This window comes from Herpailurus yagouaroundi, unplaced genomic scaffold, assembly GCF_014898765.1.
Source record: "Herpailurus yagouaroundi ecotype Mexico unplaced genomic scaffold, PumYag 140, whole genome shotgun sequence".
Lineage (NCBI taxonomy): Eukaryota > Metazoa > Chordata > Mammalia > Carnivora > Felidae > Herpailurus > Herpailurus yagouaroundi.
This window is the reverse complement of record NW_024412395.1, coordinates 11,016,973-11,038,636: the sequence shown is the minus strand read 5'-3', so window position 1 is coordinate 11,038,636 and position 21,664 is coordinate 11,016,973. Positions and strand designations below refer to the sequence as shown.

Below are 21,664 nucleotides of genomic sequence, written 5' to 3'. Positions count from 1 at the left end.
TACATGTTAACATGGTGAGCTTTATACTATAGGAAGTTTACCTCAGGAAAAATATTAAAAATTCTTGTTTATCAAAAGGCACCTTAAATAATATTAAATAATAACTACACTGGAATTAAAATAAAAACTTAACATTAAAGTCTCATATTTAAAAAAAGAGAGAAAATATATTTTGCAAAAACTAAAATCAATTTTTGAAAAGTGACACCCAAAAAGAAAACTGGAGAAAAGACGTGAACAGGCAATTCATAGAAAAAGATATATGGGGGGGGGGGGGGGAAAAAAACCAAGAAGAAAAAAAGAAAATGAAGGAGAATGCCAATGAAGACCACAACAAAGAGCAAACTATTTCCACTGAGCAAAGGTGGAAAAGACGTCTGACAAGTATTGGCACACATGTGGATCTGTGAAGACTTTCGTATTCTGCCAGTGACCGCATAAATTGATGCAACAGCTTTAGAAAACAATTTAGCATTACCTTGTAATGTCAACTATTTGCCAACTAACAATCTGTGATTTTCCCCCCTGGCTATACTTAGAAACCTTCCTGTAGGTGTACAAGAGCAAACGTCTATACGAGAATTCATGGGCATTCTGGGAAGGCAGCAACATTGGTGTTGTAAATGTGTAATCTCTCCAAATTCCCCATAAAGACACAGGGCAGCCAGGATTGCAAAACTAAAATCCCCTGGGCAATAATTATGACAGACGATCACATAGCTCTTTCAAACCTAAAACTGAACGAGTAGAAACACACCTACAAGCCCTGCATGGCGCAGCAGCTGAGTCAGAGGAAGCAACAGAGTATGCGTCAGACCTAAGAACTTCAAAATAAACCAACAGGCAACCATGGGAAAGCCAGTGGGCCAGTTAGAGAAGGGCACCTGACATGGGCAGGGATCTGCTTTCTCTGACAGTGGGTGAGTCCAAGGGGTGGAGTGTGAAGGGACCCGGGAAGACTGAGTCCAAAAAACACTCAGAGCTGACCAGCCCAGGCTCCCCACCAGGACAAACCCCCAGGTGAGGCACAACGGCTAGGAACAGAATCCAAAGGGAGCAGGTCAGGAAAATAGAGAAAAGAAAAAGAAGATCCAGATAAAAGTAGCAGAGGCAGAGTCACTCAAAAAGTGAGGTGCTGCTGTTCTTTACTACTTAACCTAAATGACAGAAGGTACTCTAAAGTTGCGAAATTAGAATAACTCCTTTTTTTTTTTAACGTTTTATTTATTTTTGAGACAGAGAGAGACAGAGCATGAATGGGGGAGGGGCAGAGAGAGAGGGAGACACAGAATCGGAAGCAGGCTCCAGGCTCTGAGCCATCAGCCCAGAGCCCGACGCGGGGCTCAAACTCACAGACCGGGAGATCGTGACTTGAGCTGAAGTTGGATGCTTAACCGACTGAGCCACCCAGGCGCCCCAGAATAACTCCTTTTTTAAAGTTTATTTTTTTGAGACAGAGCATGTGAGTGCACACACACACACACACACACACACACACACACACGAGCAAAGTGGGGGAGGGGCAGAGAGAGGGAGAGAGAATCCCAGGCAGGCTCCCCACTGTCAGTGCAGAGCCAGATACGGGGCTCGAACTCATGGACCATGAGCTCATGACCTGAGCCGAAGTCAGAGGCTTAACCGACTGAGCCACCCAGGCACCCCAGAATAACTCTTATATTATACCTCCTTTCTATAAGTTCAGGAAATCTAGTATTATGTAAATGTAAGTCATAGTTCAAAAATCAAATCCCATACCGTTATTCAAGCAAAAAGGAGCAGAATCACATCCCTGTGGACAATGGAAGCAGTCCAGAGACACGCACAGATGGAAACTGTAGCCTAATATTTCAAAATGGCAAGAAGAAGGAGAGGAGATGCAAAGGGAGCCTACAGATTAAGGGAGATTAAAAAGACACTTTGAGGGGCACCTGGGCGGCTCAGGCAGTTAAGCATTGGACTTCGGCTCAGGTCATGATCTCACGGTTTGGGAGTTCAAGCCCCATGTTGGGCTCTGTGCTAACAGTTTAGAGCCTAGAGCCTGCTTTCAATTCTGTCTCTCTCTCTCTGCCTCTGCCCTGCTGGTGCTTTCTCTCTCAAAAATAAATAAGCATTAAAAAAAATTTTTTTTTAATAAAAGACACTTTAAATAAAAAAAATTTTTTTTAATAAAAAACACTTTAAAAAGAAAAAAACAGGCAAAGCTAAATCGTAGAATTTAAGAATGGTTGATAATACAGCAAGAACAGAGGTAATCAGCATAAAAATCAGGCTGGAGGAGGGAGAGTACTGTGTTTGGAAAAGGGACCGTGTCAGGCTGATGAGGTCAGAGTCAGTCTCCTTGCCACAGGGGTGTTTAAATGCATCCCTTTGTTAATTCATTAACTTTCATTTTGTTTTATGCTACATATACATGTGTGTGCTCATATAACGTTATTTTAACAAAACTTTTTTTAAAAAAAGAATGTTTACAGAAGTATTATTCATCATTGCTTCAAAATGGAAACAACCCAAACTCCACTGACAGGGGAATGCATGAATAAATTGTACGATTCACATGATGGCTGAATATTCAGCAATGAAAATAAAATATGCCTTGCTCTAGTGAAACTTAGAAACAATACATAGACTGAAAAACACAAATCGCAAAAAAGGAAACAAACAAAAAGGCCATGGGATACCATTTTTAGAAACTTCAGAAACCAAGCAAAAGCTATACAATACATTGTTTAGAGTATACAGACATATATGATTTTACAAACTCTTTTGGGGGGGCGGGTGGTGCCTGGGTGGCTCAGTCAGTTAAGCGTCCGACTTCGGCTCAGGTCATGATCTTGCAGTTTGTGAGTTCGAGCCCCGCGTCAGGCTTTGTGCTGACCGCTCGGAGCCTGGAGCCTGCTTCTGATTCTGGGTCTCCCTCTCTCTCTGCCCCTCCCCTGCTCACGCTGTGTCTTTCTCTCAAAACTAAATCAACATGAAAAAAAATTTAAATAAAAATTCTTTTAGGGAAGCACGGGTGGTAAATACAAAATTTAGGAAGGAATACTCACATACAGTACTTTTTAAACTACATTCTAAAGGGAAGAGAATGAACGAGAAACCCAAAATTCAGTATGCTTTTTATTTCCAGGGAAGCAACGAGGATGAGATAACGTAGGCGCTCACGAACTTTCTTCTTAAGCTGTGTGGTGGGTTCGCAGTGCACCTCCCATTATGGTTTCATAATTTACAAATATGTTTTTTTCGTGAAGAGTTTATCATATCTGCACACGAAGAGGAAAAAAATGAAAATGTAATTCTTCCCTTTATCAGCCATTTGCTCCTTCACTCAGCCACTCAACAAATAGTTGTTGTGTGCCTACCGTATGCCAGGCACTGGGTGAGGTTCAAGGGCAGGGCACTGAAAAGACACTGCTGCTACCCTCTTGGGGAGCCCAACCTCCAAGGACTGGAGATGGTGCTGAGCGTGAAGTGGCTTTTCAACATCCGCAGAAGAGCCAGCAGCATCCACAGTCAGCAAATCAGTGTGAGGAGGAGTGGGAGATACCTTCCTGGTATCCCTTGACAGAGGTGGCTTTCAAATTAAGGCAATTAAACAGCCAACACGAAACAGCAGAAAGGTCAGACTGGCGCTCCAAGACAGCAGCTCCCAGACACTGCCGACTTGGTTCCAAGAGGAAATTTTAACTTTCTTAAAAATGGAATATACATGGGGCGCCTGGGTGGCTCCATTGGTTGAGCATCTGGCTGTTGATCTTGGCTCAGGTCATGATCTCACAGTTGGAGAGCTCCAGCCCCAAGTTGGGCTCTGTGCTGACAGTGTGGGGCCTGCCTGGGATTCTCTCTGTCTCTCCCTCTCTCTCTGCCCCTCTCTCACTTGCACTCTCTCTCTCTCTCAAAATAAATTAAAAAACTCAAAGAAAATAGAATACACATACATACACACACATACACACACACACACACACACAGATTATTCCAAATTTATGTCCTCCCTCCATTTCTGAGTTAGGATCTCCTTTCATTTATCTATTGACAATGATGATGGACAGTTGCCAGGCTTTGTTATACTTTGGAGAAGTACCGTTTTGTTTAAAAATTTTTTTTATTAGTTTTCTTTATTTTTGAGAGGCAGAGAGAGATAGAGCGTGAGGGAGGGAGGGTCAGAGAGAGGGGGAGACACAGAATCCGAAGCAGGCTCCAGGTTCTGAGCTGTCAGCACAGAGCCTGACGCGGGGCTCGAACTCATGGACCGCGAGATCATGACCTGAGCCGAAGTCGGACGCCCAACCGACTGAGCCACCCAGGCGCCCCACCGTTTTGTTTTAAATGTGCCTTACTTGGTAGAATGAAGACCTGGCGATTCCAAATCAATCTCCAAGATTTAAAGTATTCATTATTTAAATCTCAGAGTCGCAGAATTGTTGTCCAGAGTTGTATTTGAACCCAACGCTTACTTTTCTGGAAGAGAATGTAGGGAAAGTGGGCTCACTCTGCAATAACAAGGAACCGACAGTGTCACGCGGTGGGAGAGAACTTGCCTGGGGTCAGGGGCGGCCTGGGCTGACCCCCCAGCACGGCCGTCAGGGTGGACAAGTTCAGCAGCTTCTCCTCCTGGGCTTGGCGGCTTGATCCAGCAGTGGGAGGTGAAAGCCACCACACAGGCCGTTGTGACAAGTACAGAGAGAATACGTGGACGGTAAAGGAAAGACTACCTGTCATGAGAGCACTGCTTGGCTCCGTTCCTGGCACCTAAGAGCATCCATGCGTGTACTTACACGTGGGTGTGTATATACGGGCATCATGTATATGCTTGCGCATATTATTACAAATACAGCTAGTCCTGCCGGGCGTCTCCATTACAGAGCCAGCCTGCAAGGAGTTTTGTCTGAAGCTCCAGAGATCCTTTGGGTGGAGTGAGCGGTGTCCAAGGTCAGGTGCTTAATTGGCTGGGCCCTTCTTTATCCTGTCGGCCAGGGAGCCAGCACCCGCACTCATTTTATGTAGCCCGCCTTCGCCATCTCTGCCATTCCAGACGGTGCCGGGGCCTTACTGCCTTTATATCAACGTTTTCTGCAAATCGACTCACTTTCTCCCTTGAATACATTAATTTTTAAAGCGCTCCTGTGGAGAAGCAGCATAGCACAGAGGTGAAGAACACAGAGTCTAGGGCCAAGCTGTCAGGGTTTCGACACTGCCTCCACCGCTTTGGAGCCTTATTTAACCCCTTCGTGCCTCAGTTTCCCCATCTATAAAATGAGGGCAATCGTCATTCTTATCTCAGAGGTTTATAATTAGGTTATGCGAATCACAGCACTCTCTCTTTAGAAGCTTTTATTTTTTTTTAATTTTTTTTTTAACGTTTTATTTATTTTTGAGACAGAGAGAGACAGAGCATGAACGGGGGAGGGGCAGAGAGAGAGGGAGACACAGAATCAGAAGCAGGCTCCGGGCTCCGAGCCGTCAGCCCAGAGCCCAACGCAGGGCTCGAACTCATCGACCACGAGATCGTGACCTGAGCCGGAGTCGGACGCTTAACCGACTGAGCCACCCAGGCGCCCCTCTTTAGAAGCCTTTAAAATGAGACTTCCGGAGAGTAAGTGCCATATAAGTTGGCTACATAAGTACTTCTAGTGTCAGTGGGAAAACCAGCATCACTTGCCATAAAGTCTTAAATAAAATTTTAAAGATAAAAACGAAATGGTGTTGTTAAATTCTAGTTAGATATTTACCTGCTAAAACACTTAGTGGAGTAGCCCTGGTCTTCTTAAAAATGAAAAACAGGGCAACTGCGTGGCTCAATCCATTAAGCATCCGACCTCAGCTCAGGTCGTGATCTCAAGGTTCGTGGGTTCGAGCCCCGCGTCGGGCTCTGTGCTGCCAGCTGAAAGCCTGGAGCCTGCTCCGGATTCTGTGTCTCCCTCTCTCTCTGCCCCTCCCCTGCTTATGCTCTGTCTCTCTCTCTCTCTCTCAAGAATAAATAAAACGTTTAAAAAAATTGTTTTTAATGTAAAACACAGAGGACGCCACGAGGCTGAGGATATCTTCAAGACGTGCCAGCAAACTGAGGCAGAAGACCTGGAGGAGAAGACAAGAATAACTTTCTCAATGTACTACCACCTGAAATCATCCCCTGCTGCACTACCGAGTAGGCTCTACCTACTCTGGAAAGGCCAATCGGACGTAAAAAGTTGGGAAAGTGAGAGGCATGCCGAGGGAGCACATATAAATGGAGAGAGGAAGCAGGAACCCCTGTGTTGATCCATTTATCATAACCTCCCCCCCCCCCACCCCCAACCTGTCCCGAGTTGAGAACGAAATACCTTATACTGATAGGCTGGCTCCCAGGTGGAGAATCTGTTTTCACTTTGAATTGAAGTTGTTGTACAAGGCGCTGCTGGGCGGGGGTGGGGTGGGGGGGGGGGGGGTTGGGGTGGGGCGGGGGGGGGGGGGGGGTGGCTACCGTCACCCACCCATCCTCCTCTCCGGTGACTCACCACCTCCCTTCCCAGTAGGTAGGTGATTCCAGATGATACCTCACAGGCAACTTGCCTCCTAGTTTCTTTCACGGGCAGAGCCGGTTCAATTGTCATGTATTTATTCTTTTAACCACCAGTGTCACCTGAGAGGGCAGGCAAGAGCCGGGGACCCTGCCCAACCCCCAACCCGTTCTGTGCAGCGCGGTTACCAGCACCTGCAAAGCGTCAGTCCCCGCGGGGCCCTGATGGACGGGGTGAGTACCCCCGCCACAGTGCCCCCCCACCCCAAGGGGATTAAGGGTGACGTTTAGGAAGCAGAGCTCCATCCCATCCCTGGAGGGAAGGTGCCACAGAGCCATCAACACACAGTTCTGCATAATCAGTTCAACACCAGAACAACGAAAATGGGAAGGGAAGATTAAAAAGTAATCCAAATTTCATAGCCCTGAGGGGTGTGATGGAATGGGAAATCCGGTGAAAGCATAAAGCCCAGAATCATAAAACCCTCTCATCTGAGTCTTTTAAAACCTCGAGGCAGAGGTAGGAAACAACATTCCTGCCCTTAGAAGAATTACCTTAAGTCCTTCTGAAAGAGTGCCCACTTGTGATGTTCTCAGTGGAGAAACTGCAGGGGCTGGCCACTCTAGGCGAGTGTCGGGATAACTCCCTGGGCCAGCTCACAGTGGATCGAGAAGTTGAGACCCCCCCCCCCAACCCCGGAGCTCTCTCCACAGGGTCCCTGGAAGATGCTGGCAACCATCTCCCTCCTGGCTTCAGGCAGGGTGCCAGCGGTGGTATCCAGGAGCAGCATGGGCAAGTGGGGGGTTGGGGGTGCACAGGGATTTCACACCTGGCCACCTGCCAGCCCTCCCGTGCCCTGCTTTCTGTAACATGTTCGGCCAACCCCTGCCCTCTCCACCAGCACGCCTGGGTGCGAGCCCAGGGTTTATACCGGTGCTTTTTCCTCCCTCCATCCTTCGTGTGCACCTCCCTCCCACTCCTTTTTCTCCCCTTTCTCTTCTCTGTGCCCCATTTCTATTTTAGTGCTTAAAGACCGAGATTGGAGGGTTTTCCCACTCTTGGGTACAATAATTGCCAAATCTGGAAAACAGAAATTGGGCTTTGACAATGGCACTGAATCTTGGAAACTGAAACTTCGCAGAAAGTCCAGAATACAAGCTCTATGTGACTGCATGACGAAACGCCCACAGACATTGAGGAGCGCGGCTGAGACAGAGTTGGCTAGCTGGTAGAATCCAGCTTTTCCACCCCGTCACCATGATATGTCACCATGATATGACAACAGCTTCAGACATCGTGCTGATGCCTCCTCTGAGCCACACATCCTTTTCTCCCCCCAAACACTGGGGTTCCTAGAAGCCCCCCATGATGAAGCAGCACCCAACTTCAATTTCCCCATGCCCTCTCAATCTTCATGACCAGAAGAACTCATCTCGCTAATATCGTATGGCCCTTCCAGAACTTTCCAGAATATGTACAGCCCAGCCCTAGTGCGTGTGCCAGGGGAGGATATCAGGTAAAAAGTGTGCATATCCAGCTACCTACCCATCACTGAGCCATACTGCGGGCAGGCCCCTGCCCAGCACCTGACAGACATCCTGTCATTTAATCTGGATGACACCCCAGGCAATGGGTGCTGTTGGCCTAATTTTACACATGAGCAAAATGGGGCTCAAAGTAAACTGTGCAGAGTCATAAAGACCCCCCAGAGGCTCTGTTCTTTTTTTTTTTTTTTTTTTAACGTTTATTTATTTTTGAGAAGAGAGAGACAGAGCATGAGCGGGGGAGGAGAGAGAAAGAGGGAGACACAGAATCTGAAACAGGATGCGGGGCTCGAACTCGCGGACCACGAGATCATGACCTGAGCCGAAGTTGGACGCTTAACCGACTGAGCCCCCCAGGCGCCCCACCGGAGGTTCTGTTCTTAACTACCATGTCGCTGTGCCCGTAGAAGTCCCAAAGAGGGGCAGTCGGTTAAGCGTCCGACTCTAGATTTCTGCTCAGGTCGTGATCTCACTGCACTGACAGTGTGGAGCCTGCTTGGGATTCTCTCTCTCCCTCTCTTTCTGCCCCTCCTCCCTCAAAATAAATAAATAAACTTTAAAAAAGAAAAAGAATTCCCAAAGAGATTTCAATGAATCACTGGGTTTGTGTGATACTAATTTAGGTATATTGTCAAATTACCTCCACCCTGAAAATTCCGTTCCAGGTTTCCTCCTGCTGTAGTAACAACTACATGGAAACACAGAGGTACATCAGCCTGTGTTCATTTTGTATACCATGCATCATTTTTTTTTTTTTTTGGTAATTTAATGGCTAAAATATTTCTCATGTTTAAAACTCAAATACATGTACACAGATAAAAAAATAAATATACTTCAGGTATTTGCCAACAGAATCTTAGCAGTTAACAATTTTCTAAGGATCCATCCTTTAGATGGAATTTCACATGAATGAATTTAGATTTGAGTACCTATAGGTAGTATAACGTGAAAGCCTCTAAAATTTCGAGCCAACGCTCTGTGACGCCGGCCGTAGAGACCTTAGGCAGATTGGTGTATGTGAGCCTCCGTCTTCCCATCTGTAAGGAGGGGATGCAACGTCTACGATCCAGGGTTGTGCACAACATCACATAAAGGCATTCGTACACAAAAAGCCCACCGCAGCCCTCACGACACGTCAGTACCTTATCATTTCCTTCCCAGGTTTCCTTAAATAAGGGATACACATTTGTTTGCACAGCCTTACTCAATTCTTAAAAATCAATAGTCATACCCAATTCACGTATATATACCTATACATAATAAAATTATCCGCTGTGCATAAAATCATGTGAAAAGAATGACACAGTAACTATCCACTGACATTTTATTTAACGTGATAGAGTGCCACTGTCTTAGTACAAAGTGACCTTAACTGCTTTGAAAGTCCTTATTTTTCCTGCAACAAATCATACGGTGAAGGAAGACCTTCACCAGGGTCATGTAATTCGTAAGGGCTTCTTTGGGAATATGTACAGGCATCTTTGGGGACTTTGAAGGAAAGTCTCAGTAATTGGTTTTAATGAGGCTTTTTTCCCCGCACAGGACCTATCCTGTCTCCCTTTTTATGTGTCAGGCCCATAATGGCGGGGACCACATTTTCTCTTTTGTATCCCCTAGCCAAGCCAACTCAAATCAACAAAAACATTTTAAACAGATAGTGCATCTCCAACACTATGTCAGGACACGGAGAGAATATAAAAGACGCAGAAAATTGTGGTCCTAGCTGTGAGGCACAGATAATCTCGTCAGGCAATTTTGGCACAGGCTGAGTTATCTGGATATTATTGCTGGTATGTGACTTCCTTAATGTAAGTTCCAGAAAGCCCAATAGCTTTTAGAAGATTATACGATGCAATAGGGAAAGTGAATCCATTCATTCGTATGCAAATAAAGAGACCTATACATTTATTAAGTCCTGATATGTGCCAAGCAGGGGAGCTACAACAGTAAGACTTGAGCCCCAAACTTGGGGAGAGCCCCATCTTGTGGGGAAGATCAACATATGGAAAAGCAAGGCAACAGTGTGCTAGAAGTGCTGTAGAAGACTGGCCAGGACATGGTGAGGACACAAAGGAGGGCAGAATTGAGTCTACTGACTGTGAAGTGATAGGACAGGGGGGTCAGAGAAGATCTTGGAGACGAGCGGTCCTTGACTGCCTCCCAAGATGAATGGCAGTCGGGTGGAGAGGGGGTGGAGCATTCCAGAAAGCAGTGTGAGAATCCTGAGGTAGGTGGAAGCATGCTGTGTCCAGAGAGTATAGGTGGTGGGAACAGAGGAGGGCTTTGGGAGAGAGGAAGGGGTCGCCGAATCACTAGCAAGAGAAAAGGCTGGAGATGTGCTTTGCGATTAATCCAAGAAGTCCCCAGTGCCATGCTAGAGCATGCACTTTATCCTGAAGGAAATGGGGACCCATCAGGTGGTTTTTTAAACGGGGGAGGGGGTGGAGGGGAGAGGGCACCTGGGTGGCTCAGCTGGTTGAGCGTCTGACTTCGGCTCAGATCACAATCTCACGGTTGGTGGATTTGAGCCCAGCATCAGGGGGCTCACTGCTGTCAGCTCAGAGCCCACTTCGGATCCTCTGTCCCTCTCTCCCTCTCTCTACCCCTCCCCTGCTCTCTCTCTCAAAAATGAATAAACATTAAAAAAAAAAAATAAACAGGGAGGGACACAGTCAGACTTGCATTTTTCTAAAACAGAGATCACTCCGGCAGCAAGTGTGAAGGATGGCCCCGATGGATGAGAGTCTGTAGGGAAGGACACCAGACAGGAGAGTGTCTCAGTGGTCAAGATGAGAAATGAGGAGGGCCCAAATCAGGACAGTAGCAGTAGAAAGAGAAGCGGAGGGCGTTCTTATGCAGTGTTAATTCCAGGAATTCTGAGCTGACTCATCCTGAGGAGGTATCAGAAAATAGTGAGAAGCAAAGAAGATACCACTCAACGGTAGTTACAATGAGGAATTTTTTTCTAGCACACCCAGTGAGTGTAAAAAGCCTCCCTTTTACGCTTAGAGTCCCTCCTGGCTTCCTTACAAAGACAGTGTGGTAGTTGGCTCTGAGCAGGCTCTAAACATCCCCTCCATCACTTACTAGCAGGGTAACTGAGTAAATCTATGTAAAGTGCTCTGGTGAGGCCCCACACGGACTACACACTCACTAAATACTAGCTATTAAGTACTAGCTGTGACTACATTAGCTGTTACTACACTATTGCATGGTCTCCCTTTTCATGGCTTGGCTTGGCTTGCAGAGGTTGCTGACCCTGGTTGTGGGAAAGATACTCAGACGTGGCATTTTCAAATACGGCTTCTGCCACTCACAGGAGGTCTACATGAAGGGAGCAGCCACCAGCCCAAGCAACTAGCACACCCCAGTTCATAACACATAGATGCCACAGGTTCCCTCTATGTACATGCCCCCCCGCCCAAGACCCACCCCGCACTGCACCCCTGTGCGCCTGAGTGCACACACTTCAGAAGGTACTGGAAGGATGGCTAATCATATATTTTTTTCATAAGAGCTGAGACACACGGTCAAAAACAAGGGAAATTTCATTTTTTGTTCAGAAGAACAAAGAAGATTATGACCTTGAAGATCTGTAAAGGGGACATGATGCTTGTTCAAAGACATTAAGGATCTTTTTGATTACTTGAAGCTTTTCTTTTTTTTTTTTTTTTTTAAGTTTATGTATTTATTCTCAGAGAGAGAGAGTGTGTGCACATGTACATGTCACTCCCAGGCAGGAGACTGGAGGTTTATTCTCTGGGCTCTGGGACCTGGAACATTCTGGAGGAACAAATCTCACCCAAACACAGAGCACTTGTATGGAGCTTTTAAACACCTCAAGCTTAGGAGCACTGGGGTAGCTCAGTCAGCTAAGCATGCAACTTTGGTTCAGGTCACCATCTCACAGCCTGTGAGTTCGAGCCCTGCGTCGGGCTCTGTGCTGACAACTCGGAGCCTGGAGCCTGCTTCAGATTCTGGGTCTCCCTCTCTCTGCTCCTCCCCCATTTGTGCGTGTGCTCTCTCTCAAAAATAAATAAGTGTTTAAAAAAAATTAAGATAAATAAATAAATAAATAAACACCTCAAGGTTAAATATAAGTGGACATTTAGGGAATGCCTCTACGATGGAAGAACGAACCCAAAGCCAACAACTGGGAAAAGGAATGCAGAAAAAACAGAGACACTATGAGGAGCAGAAAAAACATTTAAATAAAATAGCAATTATTAATATCTTTAGAAGAAAAGAGAAGATATCACACCCATAAAACAAAGAAAGGATACGATAGAAAAGAAATACAGAACAAGAAGGAAATTGAAAATATGATAGCAGAAATATTTAAAAATAGAAAAATAAGGGGGTGGCAGAGTGGCTCAAGTTGGTTAAGCATCCAACTCTTGACTTCAGCTCAGGTCATGATCTCAAGGTTTATGAGTTCAAGCCCCACATTGGGCTCTGTGCTGACAGTGTGGAGGCTGCATGGGACTCTCTCTCTCTCTCTCTCTTTCTCTCTCTCTCTCTCTCTCTCTGCCCCTCCCCTGCTCTCTCTCTCAAAAATAAATAAATAGGGGCACCTGGGTGGCTCAGTTGGTTAAGCGTCCAACTTCAGCTCACGTCATGATCCCATGGTCCTTGAGTTCGAGCCCCGTGTCGGGCTTTGTGCTGACAGCTCAGAGCCTGGAGCCTGATTCAGATTCTGTGTCTCCCTCTCTCTCTCTGACCCTCCCCCGTTCATGCTCTGTCTCTATCTCAAAAATAAATAAACGTTAAAAAAACTTTAAATAAATAAACTTTTTTTTCTTTAAATAGTAAGATAAAACTGAGTAAACTTCCCAGGAAAGAAAACCAAAAGACAAAAGTTAAAAGTTTAGAGGAACAATCCTGGGAGTCTCATATCTGGCTAATGAAAATGCCAAAGAGAACAAACAAAACAGAGAAGAAAGAAATCACTAAAGAGCCTATACAAGAAAACTTCCCCAAACTCAAAGATATGAGTTTCCAAATTAAAAGTGTCTCCCAAATGCCCAGTCCCCCAAATCTAAAACACACCCTTCACCAAAGAGAGAGGAGTTAGGTCAGGAAACAGTGGTAAAAGTCTTTCAGTATGATTGATTTTTTTTTTTAACTTGGTAAGAAGTTACACACATTTTTTAATTCTCAAAAAAGAGGGGTGGGTTCTTTTGATAATTTGGAAGTAGAGTTTCATTCTGTTCTCTACTTTTATTAAATTATCCTTATGGCTGGTAACAGAAATTGAGTGGCTATATTATCTTTCCTTAAATATTAAACTGGGCCAACCCTAGCATGTTGTATATGAATTTGTGATAACAAACACATGTATAAAAGACATCTTTCTCTTTTTCTTTCTTTCTTTCTTTCTTTCTTTCTTTCTTTCTTTCTTTCTTTCCTTCTTTCTTCCTTCCTTCCTTCCTTCCTTCCTTCCTCTCCTCTCCTCTCCTCTCCTCTCCTCTCCTTTCCGTCCTTAGTTTTTATTTAAATTCCAGTTAGTTAGCATAGAATGTAATATTAGTTTCAGGTATACATCCTATTTCTTCCTTTTTTAAGTCTGATTCCAGGTCCCCATCTGGCTTGAAATTCAATCTCAGCCATTAATTGACCTTTCTTATCCTCTACCGCAAAGTTATGCAAAGGTCCTGGGGCGAAGTATTCTAGGATTCTCTTTTAGTCATCAGTTCACAGTGGCTTTCCCAGAGGAAACTATTGTTGCTATCCATGTGGTCCTGAGAAGCTGAGCAACCGGGCATATCCTATGAGGAATGGAGGTCTGGAGTCTTGAGTACAGTGGGAGGGCTTGTCCAGTTGGGGGTAGCAATTTCCTCCCCAGAACACACAAAACTTCCAGTGGTAGAACTTGCCCTGTGGAATCATTCCAGCCTCCCGGCCTGCTCCTCCTTCCCCTCCATCTCAAGACTTACGGCAAAATCTGCCTGACCAGCTAAGGCTCCAGGAAAGACTGAAAGAATCTGTCTTCAAACTCTTCTGCTTTCAGTCTTAAAGCACCCCTGGGTGAAAACACCAAAGAGCCTGACCACCTTGGAATGACGGGAGAAAAGAATACAGAGAATTGCATACAAATTCCTATCTCAATAAACTACTCTGTCCCCTTGGTCTGGAGACTTGAGGAAGGCCAGTCAGCAGAACCTTTGCACACGGGTCTTAACATGTTTCTGTCACACATGGGAGACCTGAGACCAGGGACTGCTCATGAGGTCACGTGAGCCCCATTCTGCCAGGGGCTGTAACCGTTTGGAAAAGGAAGAGCTGGGAAGGAGTTGATGAGCTCCCGCCTGGTGCGGGCCTTCCTAGGACTGTCACATGTGACCAAGCCTCTCCTCAGCATCTTGGCCTGCAAGTGTCTACCAGCTACGGTGTGTGCATTAAAGAGCTAAGTGGCACTGACAGGACTGAGGACCGCAGTTAGACCCCAAGAGAGTCCCCAGAGCTATACAGAGACCCTGCCATCTCGGGCCCTGTCCTCCACCCTAGAGTTTTCTTCCATCGGTCAGACTCAAGCTGAATCATGAAAAGAACATGCAGAGGAAGTTCTGCACTGTGGCAGGCTGGTTCTCTATTCTGTTCGCTACCTAACGGCTGTATTTCTTTAATAATCTAGAAATAAACAAGGCTTTCTGTAAACTATTCAAAGGGTTGGGGCGCCTGGGTGGCGCAATCGGTTAAGCGTCCGACTTCAGCCAGGTCACGATCTCGCGGTCCGGGAGTTCAAGCCCCGCGTCGGGCTCTGGGCTGATGGCTCGGAGCCTGGAGCCTGTTTCCGATTCTGTGTCTCCCTCTCTCTCTGCCCCTCCCCTGTTCATGCTCTGTCTCTCTCTGTCCCAAAAATAAATAAACGTTGAAAAAAAAAAATTCAAAGGGTTAATGGTACCGCCTTATCACGTGTGAGCACTTCCAGCCTCCAGAAGGGACGAGATACTACCTCGTGCAAAACAACTACCATGTCCCTGAGGCAGCAGTCACCCTGCTTCCAAAGCTCTGGGCTCTGCTGCAAACTCACCTTGTCACCTGCAGAAGGATTGTTTCCAAGCCCCTCTGCCGAGCACAATGTCTTCTCTAACATCACTGGTTTGGAAAGGGATTTGTTTAAGCATCTAAGCTCAGCTAAACAAAGGGAGTTGCACACAATGCAGTATCCTTGGAAGCTTTAACAAAGGATCTATTAAAACTTGCTTGCCAATTTTCAATCTTTAGCTTCCAAAAGTAATGCTCGACAAATAAGCAGGGGAATTTTCCAAAGCATTAATGCGTTGTTGGTATTCACTTTAGAAATAAGTAAGATTATTGAAGTCTAACCGATTAAAGCTAGTATTGGTTTTGAAGTAATCAGGCACTGACTTTTGAAAGAAATCTGAATTTGAGGCAGTAGTCGTCCCATGATCACTTTCGAACAAGAGTACAACATTCCATACCATTTACAGGCTGAAGGCTTTGACTTTCAGCTAAAGGACTCCAAGGCTGATCTGACAGGTAGACAAACCTCCCCAGCAAAGCACAGTCACTGACAAACGTCCAGCCCTCTCGCCCTTGAGACTCCGAGGCCCAGGCAGACTCTGCTGACACCTGGTGGCAGACCGTGAGTTCAAAGCTGATTTCCCTCCACCTGACCCGCTGCCTGGATTTCTAGTCCGTGTAACGAACACCTGCTAAAACAGCAGGAAAGGTGTTTTGTGGAGGAAGAGCTGCTCTACAAGATCTAAAGATTAATAGCGGGGCATTAGCACCACTGAAGAAGTCTGGGCAGGTACCAAGAATATTCACACTGCAAAGCCTGCCTTTGCAAAATTGTTCTTCCCAAAGATATTTGTCTGAGCAACCTCTGAATCCACTTCTGTATCTGTTCATTCTACCACGCCTCCCCTGCTCCTGTTCTTTATAGCCAAAAATACAGAAAGGAATGGCCTTATTCTTACAAAAAGGAAATTTAAATGGCTCTGCTGTTGTTAATGAACTCAACCCTAATTGGGAAAAACTCCAACTAGAAGAAAGAGGACAAGTACAGGAAACATTTGACTGGTAACATTTTGACAAGTAACATGCCGAGCGTTAGCTTCATCCAAGGGCAAGGCACCCAAGGAAAGGGAATGGGAGGGAAGGTTTTGTGGAAAATGAAAAGTTGAGTCCTTGCCTGGGTCCCAGGAGCAGTACTGGGCAGTATTATGGGAGATGACAGGTGCAGGTGGAAGGGAGAGAATTCACAAGCAGTGGAAAATACCTGACTTGTAGGAAAAGGCCTGGCTTTACTTCCCAATGTGCTTCTCTCTTTTTCAAGAGAGAGAGAGAGAGAGAGCGTGCACCCGCACACTCGAGCAAGTGGGAGAGGGGCAGAGAAAGAAAATCTTAAGCAGGCTCTATGCCGAGGACTAAGCCCTATGTGAGGCTCGATCTCACAAGCCTGAGATCATGACTTGAGCTGAAATCAAGAGTCTGATGCTTAATTGACTGAGCCACCCAGGCGCCCCACTTCCCAATATTTGATGTGGGATAACCTTTCATTCTGTGTCTAAACTTTCCCTCTGTGCAATGAATCTTCTTTGTGCAACAGCAACGTGACAGTTGTCCCCAAAATAGAGTATGTGTGTGCCAGGCACTGAGCCAGGTCATCTGACCAAAACCTCAGAGCCCTTCTGTGAAGTCAGTGCTATCATACCCCATTTAACGGGGAAAGAAACTGAGACGCAGACAGACTGGGTGGCTGGCCCGAGGTCACACCTCCCAACTAGTGACAACATATGCATTCTTCTAACCCAGGGCCGTCTGCCTTCAAAAACCCTCCTCTTTCCTCCTTCCTCACGCTCGCCAAAACCAAACACTGGGGGAGAAACAGTTCTGATCCATGCCAAAGTGCACCACTGGCCGTTTTGAATTTGTGTCATTTCAAAATGTCACCACAAGTTCACTTCTGGGTCACTTGTAAAACAAGCAACTTTGCTTTAAGGTAAGTGGGTGGCGGGGGGGGGGGGGGGGGGGGGGGGGAGATCCTGCTGTAATTTGTACAGTTGTAGGATCCACGGTTCAGTTCCAGCAGAAACCGAGTACAGCTTTCCAGGGACAGTGCAAACAGAAACAAATGACAGTCTAGGCCACCTATGTTGCCTCTTGTGAATAACCACCACGGCGCTTTTTCCAGCTCACGCGAGAACCCCGCTGCAGAAAACACCTGGCAGCAGAGGGAAGCCACAGGTGCCGCAGCACCCAGCTTCAGGCCAGTAAAAACCAGCTAACTCTCGATGAGATGTTTCATCTCACGTTCATTTCCTCAATTCCATCCGAGACACATATGCGCGCAGGACTGCTGACCAATTACAGCCTACGTCCGTGTATAAATGCGGATGGCCGTTCTTCAAGTGCAGAAGCTTCTCGAGTTTGTCCGATCGACACGGGTCTCCTTTGCTATGAAATGAGCTTCAAGAATCTATAAAGTTTTGCTTTCAGGCTCAAATACAATCTCAAGGCCATTCATTCATTCAAGAAATATTTATGCTGCCCCACTAAGTGCCACAGACTTCTATACACTGGGGGCATTCTAACAGCAGGAGACAGACCAGAAAAAGTTTTTTGTTTTTTTTTTTGTTTTTTTTTTTTTTTTTTTTTTAGAGTTAGAGGGGCAGGGAGTGCTGCAGGGGGCAGGCTTTTGCTATTTTATATGGGGTGAGCGGGGAAGTCTTTAACAGCATTTATGCAGACACCTGACAGAAACAAGGGCAACTCACAAAAATAACGAGGAGAAAAGGCATTGCAGGCAAAAGGAAGAGTGAGTGCAAAGGCCCTGGGCTATGAATGTGTTTGGCATGCACCAGGAAGAGAAGCAAGGCCAAAGCGGCTATTCAGAGAGAGGAGAGATGCTGGTTGAAGTCACATAAGCTTAGGGGCTGATCACATAGGACCTCACAAATCTCAGCAAGAAATTGGCTTTTTTTCCTCAGCAAAGGATGACGAGATTTAGGTTCTGGAACAATCACTCTGACTGCTGGGGGAGGGACACCATAGCAGGGCAAGGAGTAGGAGCAGGGGGTCCCAGTTAGAAGGCTCTTGCAGTAATCCAGGGGAGAGATGGTGATGCCTTGGGCCAATCAGTAGCAGGGGAAAAGGCGAGTCGAGGCTGGAGGCTGGATATACTTCGGAGGTGGAATTGACAGGGCTGGCTGATGGACTGGATGCGGGGTAGAAGAGGAAAAAGAAAAATGTCTCCAAAGTTTTGGGTCTACACAAACGGACGAGGGTTCTTTCCTTCGGTGGGGAAGACCGAGGGGTGACCAGGGGAGGGGAGAGAGCTCAGAAGCTTGTTCTCTGACATGTTAAAAGTCTGAGATGTCTGTTAGCTCATTCGCCACCTTAATGGAGATATAGAGTGGCCAGTTAGAGGTACGAGTGTGGGGCTCGGGGGAAGATCTGGGCTGTGGGGTAAAATGAGGAGTCGGCAGCATGCAGTTGGTGTTGAAAGCTGTGAGATGCCTGAGCTCATCACGGAGGTAGATGCAGTTAGAGAAGCCAGGGGGACTGGGCGTTCCAGTATTGGAGGAGATAAGGGCGGGCGGAGGAAATGAGGTTGAGCGGCCAGTGGAGCGCGAGGAAGCCACAAGAAGCAGGGGTTTGCAAGAGGAGGGTGTCCGTTGCTTTTGTGTCAAATGTCCCTGACAGGTGGACTCAAACACGGGGAAGCACATTCCTCTGGCAACAGGGGAACCATTGGTGACCCTGCCCAACGCCGTGTCAGTAGACCGAGGGGGACAGAAGCCCAACCAGAGAGAGTTCAAGGGAAGCTGAGAAGTGGAAAAAAGGAGGGTGTGCAGAACTCTGTCAAGGGTTTGTGTTAACAGGAAGATGGGAGTCACCCCAGCATGTTCACATGCCGGTGGGAATGACCCGGAGGAGGGGCGAGGACAGCACTGTGGTGGTGCTTGGGGGCGGGGGCGGGGAGGATGCCCAGACGGAGGACAGACTTGGAAAGGGGCACTGCTGCTGGCTCACCACCGTCACAAGCAGGGGGACACGGTAGTGGGAGCAGGAGCAAGCCACCCGCCGATGGCCTGTTTTCTCAGTGAAACAGGAAACAACAGGAGCAGCCCTCGAGAGGAGAGGAGGGGTCAGGGTCGAGGGTCGAGGGTCAAGGAGAATGTCCACTGGAGGACGAAGGAACCAGGGACGTGCGGGGCTGCTGGGCAGCGTTAGGAACTTACTGGAGCCCGGCACTCATGAACCAAAGCTTTGTCAGTCCACATGCTTGTATCCAGCCGTGTGCAGGCATTCCAGGCACAGAGTGGGACTAAACCCAGGGGCATGGCGGATGAGGACCAGAGAATCTCTGGGGAGGGGAGGGGCAGTGAAAAGGTGGTAGGGGCCACAAACTCTAGGCCCGGCGAGGCTGAAGAACCGCCGAGGGGGTGGGCACTGGAGGGGGAGGGACGGAAGGGCAGGGGGCCACGGGTGGAAAACGAGAGGTGTAGTTATGAAGACCGTGTTGCCTACTGGGGTGTGGCTACTGATGATGACCATGGCTAAGGTGTGACGGCGGGAGCAGGAGGCCGAGATGGAGTACGGGATCAGTACATCACAGCCAGGCTGGTCAGTGACCTGAGAGCCCCGCGGTACTGTGAGGCTTCTCTGTACTGAACCCTGACCAGAGCAGTACTGGAGAGGTGACGGTGAGCCAGGGGCTAATATGGTGAAGGAATGGGGGGCGGGCGGCCGGGGGCCTGCAGGAGTCTGCAATGGGGGGTGGGAGGTAGGCAGTGCATAGTCTGATGGCACTGGGAGCAAAGTTGGGGGTTAAAGGGAGGAGGAAGGACAAGGATTAGGAAATTAAATGAGTTTTTTTGTTTGTTTTTCGCTAAACAGAATTTAACACTGAAAGGATAGGAGAGAGCTCGTGATCTTTCTGGCTCCTACCACGAACTCCCCTCCCACAAAGGCTGGCGGGGCACAGAGAGAGGTGGAGGGTGGCAATGAGTTTGATAGTGTGGGTCCAACGTGCGCGATGGGGGCTGCCCGGGCCTCCAGAACCCAAGACCCACCGCCTTGACGGTGGAGTTCAAAATATTAACCTCCAACCAATTAAGCAACTATCCTGCCAGCTTCAGTTACTTATGCTAATCTAATGAATCAGAAGAGTTCTGAGGAAAGTAAGGGAAACTGCGAGCAACCAGTAATCAGAGCCCTGCCCCCAACACACATGCACACACAACAAAGAAAAGATGACAAGGGTCGGTACCTCGAACACCGTCACCCTCAGACTTCTCTTCCCGCTACAGATGCGAGTCCACAGTCTCAGACACCCCCTCCTTGCCTCCATATGCAGCGGCAGTTTTCCAAAGGGGCACAGGCAAAGCCGCCTCTCTGGGTGTCCCAACGAGGCAGGAACATCCTCACTTTCCCAGCCTGTGTGTGGAGGAGGCAGAAAGGAAAGCATCTAAAACAAAGCAACTAAAGCTCCTCAAACTCACATACAGCGAGGCTTAGCTAAATGTGGGACTAAATGTGGGACTAGGGCCTGTATGTTCCTGTGGCACAAGAACAATTGAAAAGGGCACAGAACCATGTAGAAGGGGTGCCAACCAATAACAATGGGACAGCGTCTCCTGGCCGACACCCTTGCTACCATGTTTCTCCAAGGGCCCAATATTGCTAAGTGTGGCATTTGAAGCCAGGAGGAACCTGTTCTGTGACTTCTCAGGTTTTAGGTCTTGGGCGAGTGTCTTCATGTCTGAGAGCATCAAGGTTCTTGGTGCCTTGATAAAGTTGATGGCTGCTGCAGTGCTCATAATAAGCATAAGACACTGTGCACTTACCTTTGTGCTAGCCCTGCGTGCCCCGTAGGCAATGTCTTGCTCGATCCCCAAAACTCTGTGAGGTGGGCATTGGCTTCTCATTCTACAGATGGGGTTCTGTTCGGAGTTCTTTCCAACTTGAGGACTTATGAGATCATACTTACGACACCTGCAGTGTCTGGAACATAGTGATGATTCCAAAGGAAAAGGATACTCCTGAACCGTGTTTAAGAGAATGAGAATTTTTTTTTTTTTAATTTTTTTTTCAACGTTTATTTATTTTTGGGACAGAGAGAGACAGAGCATGAACGGGGGAGGGGCAGAGAGAGAGGGAGACACAGAATCTGAAACAGGCTCCAGGCTCTGAGCCGTCAGCCCAGAGCCTGACGCGGGGCTCGAACTCACGGACCGCGAGATCGTGACCTGGCTGAAGTCGGACGCTTAACCGACTGCGCCACCCAGGCGCCCCAAGAATATTTTAAATATCAAATGATAGCACTTTAGAACGCATGTGTAAATAATGAGATATATGCAGAAAAAAGTATGGCATATCGGGCTATGCAAAGGAATGATCTTGAAAGAAGGGGATTTTTACTTACCTTAAAAGTTGGTTGTTTTTAACAAGCAGATGTTACCTGCTTATTAACCAAAATTGGGGAGGCTGGGGGCTCAGTCGGTTAAGCGTCTGACTTTGGCTCAGATCATGATCTCACAGTTTGTGGGTTTGAGCCCCGTGTCGGGCTCTGGGCTGACAGCTCAGAGCCTGGAGCCTGCTTTGGATTCTGTGCCTCCCTCTCTCTCTGCCCCTCCCTTGTTCATGCTC

General features: G+C 47.3%; 2 long non-coding RNA genes across 3 annotated transcripts; both read right to left on the bottom strand.

The window, feature by feature from the left end:
- Positions 1-3,108: 3,108 nt before the first annotated feature.
- Positions 3,109-3,745, bottom strand: LOC121030220 (uncharacterized). The gene is made up of 2 exons (XR_005790119.1): positions 3,360-3,745; positions 3,109-3,260 (listed from the first exon to the last, which is right to left on the bottom strand). It is a non-coding gene; the product is annotated as an uncharacterized LOC121030220 (long non-coding RNA).
- A 14,502-nt stretch (positions 3,746-18,247) lies between these two features.
- LOC121030440 (uncharacterized) lies at positions 18,248-21,598 on the bottom strand. Of its 2 annotated transcripts, XR_005790199.1 has the most exons (3): positions 21,441-21,598; positions 20,863-21,057; positions 18,248-20,452 (listed from the first exon to the last, which is right to left on the bottom strand). It is a non-coding gene; the product is annotated as an uncharacterized LOC121030440 (long non-coding RNA). The 2 variants fall into 2 exon arrangements; XR_005790198.1 differs by having other exon boundaries at positions 18,248-21,057.
- Positions 21,599-21,664: the final 66 nt, after the last annotated feature.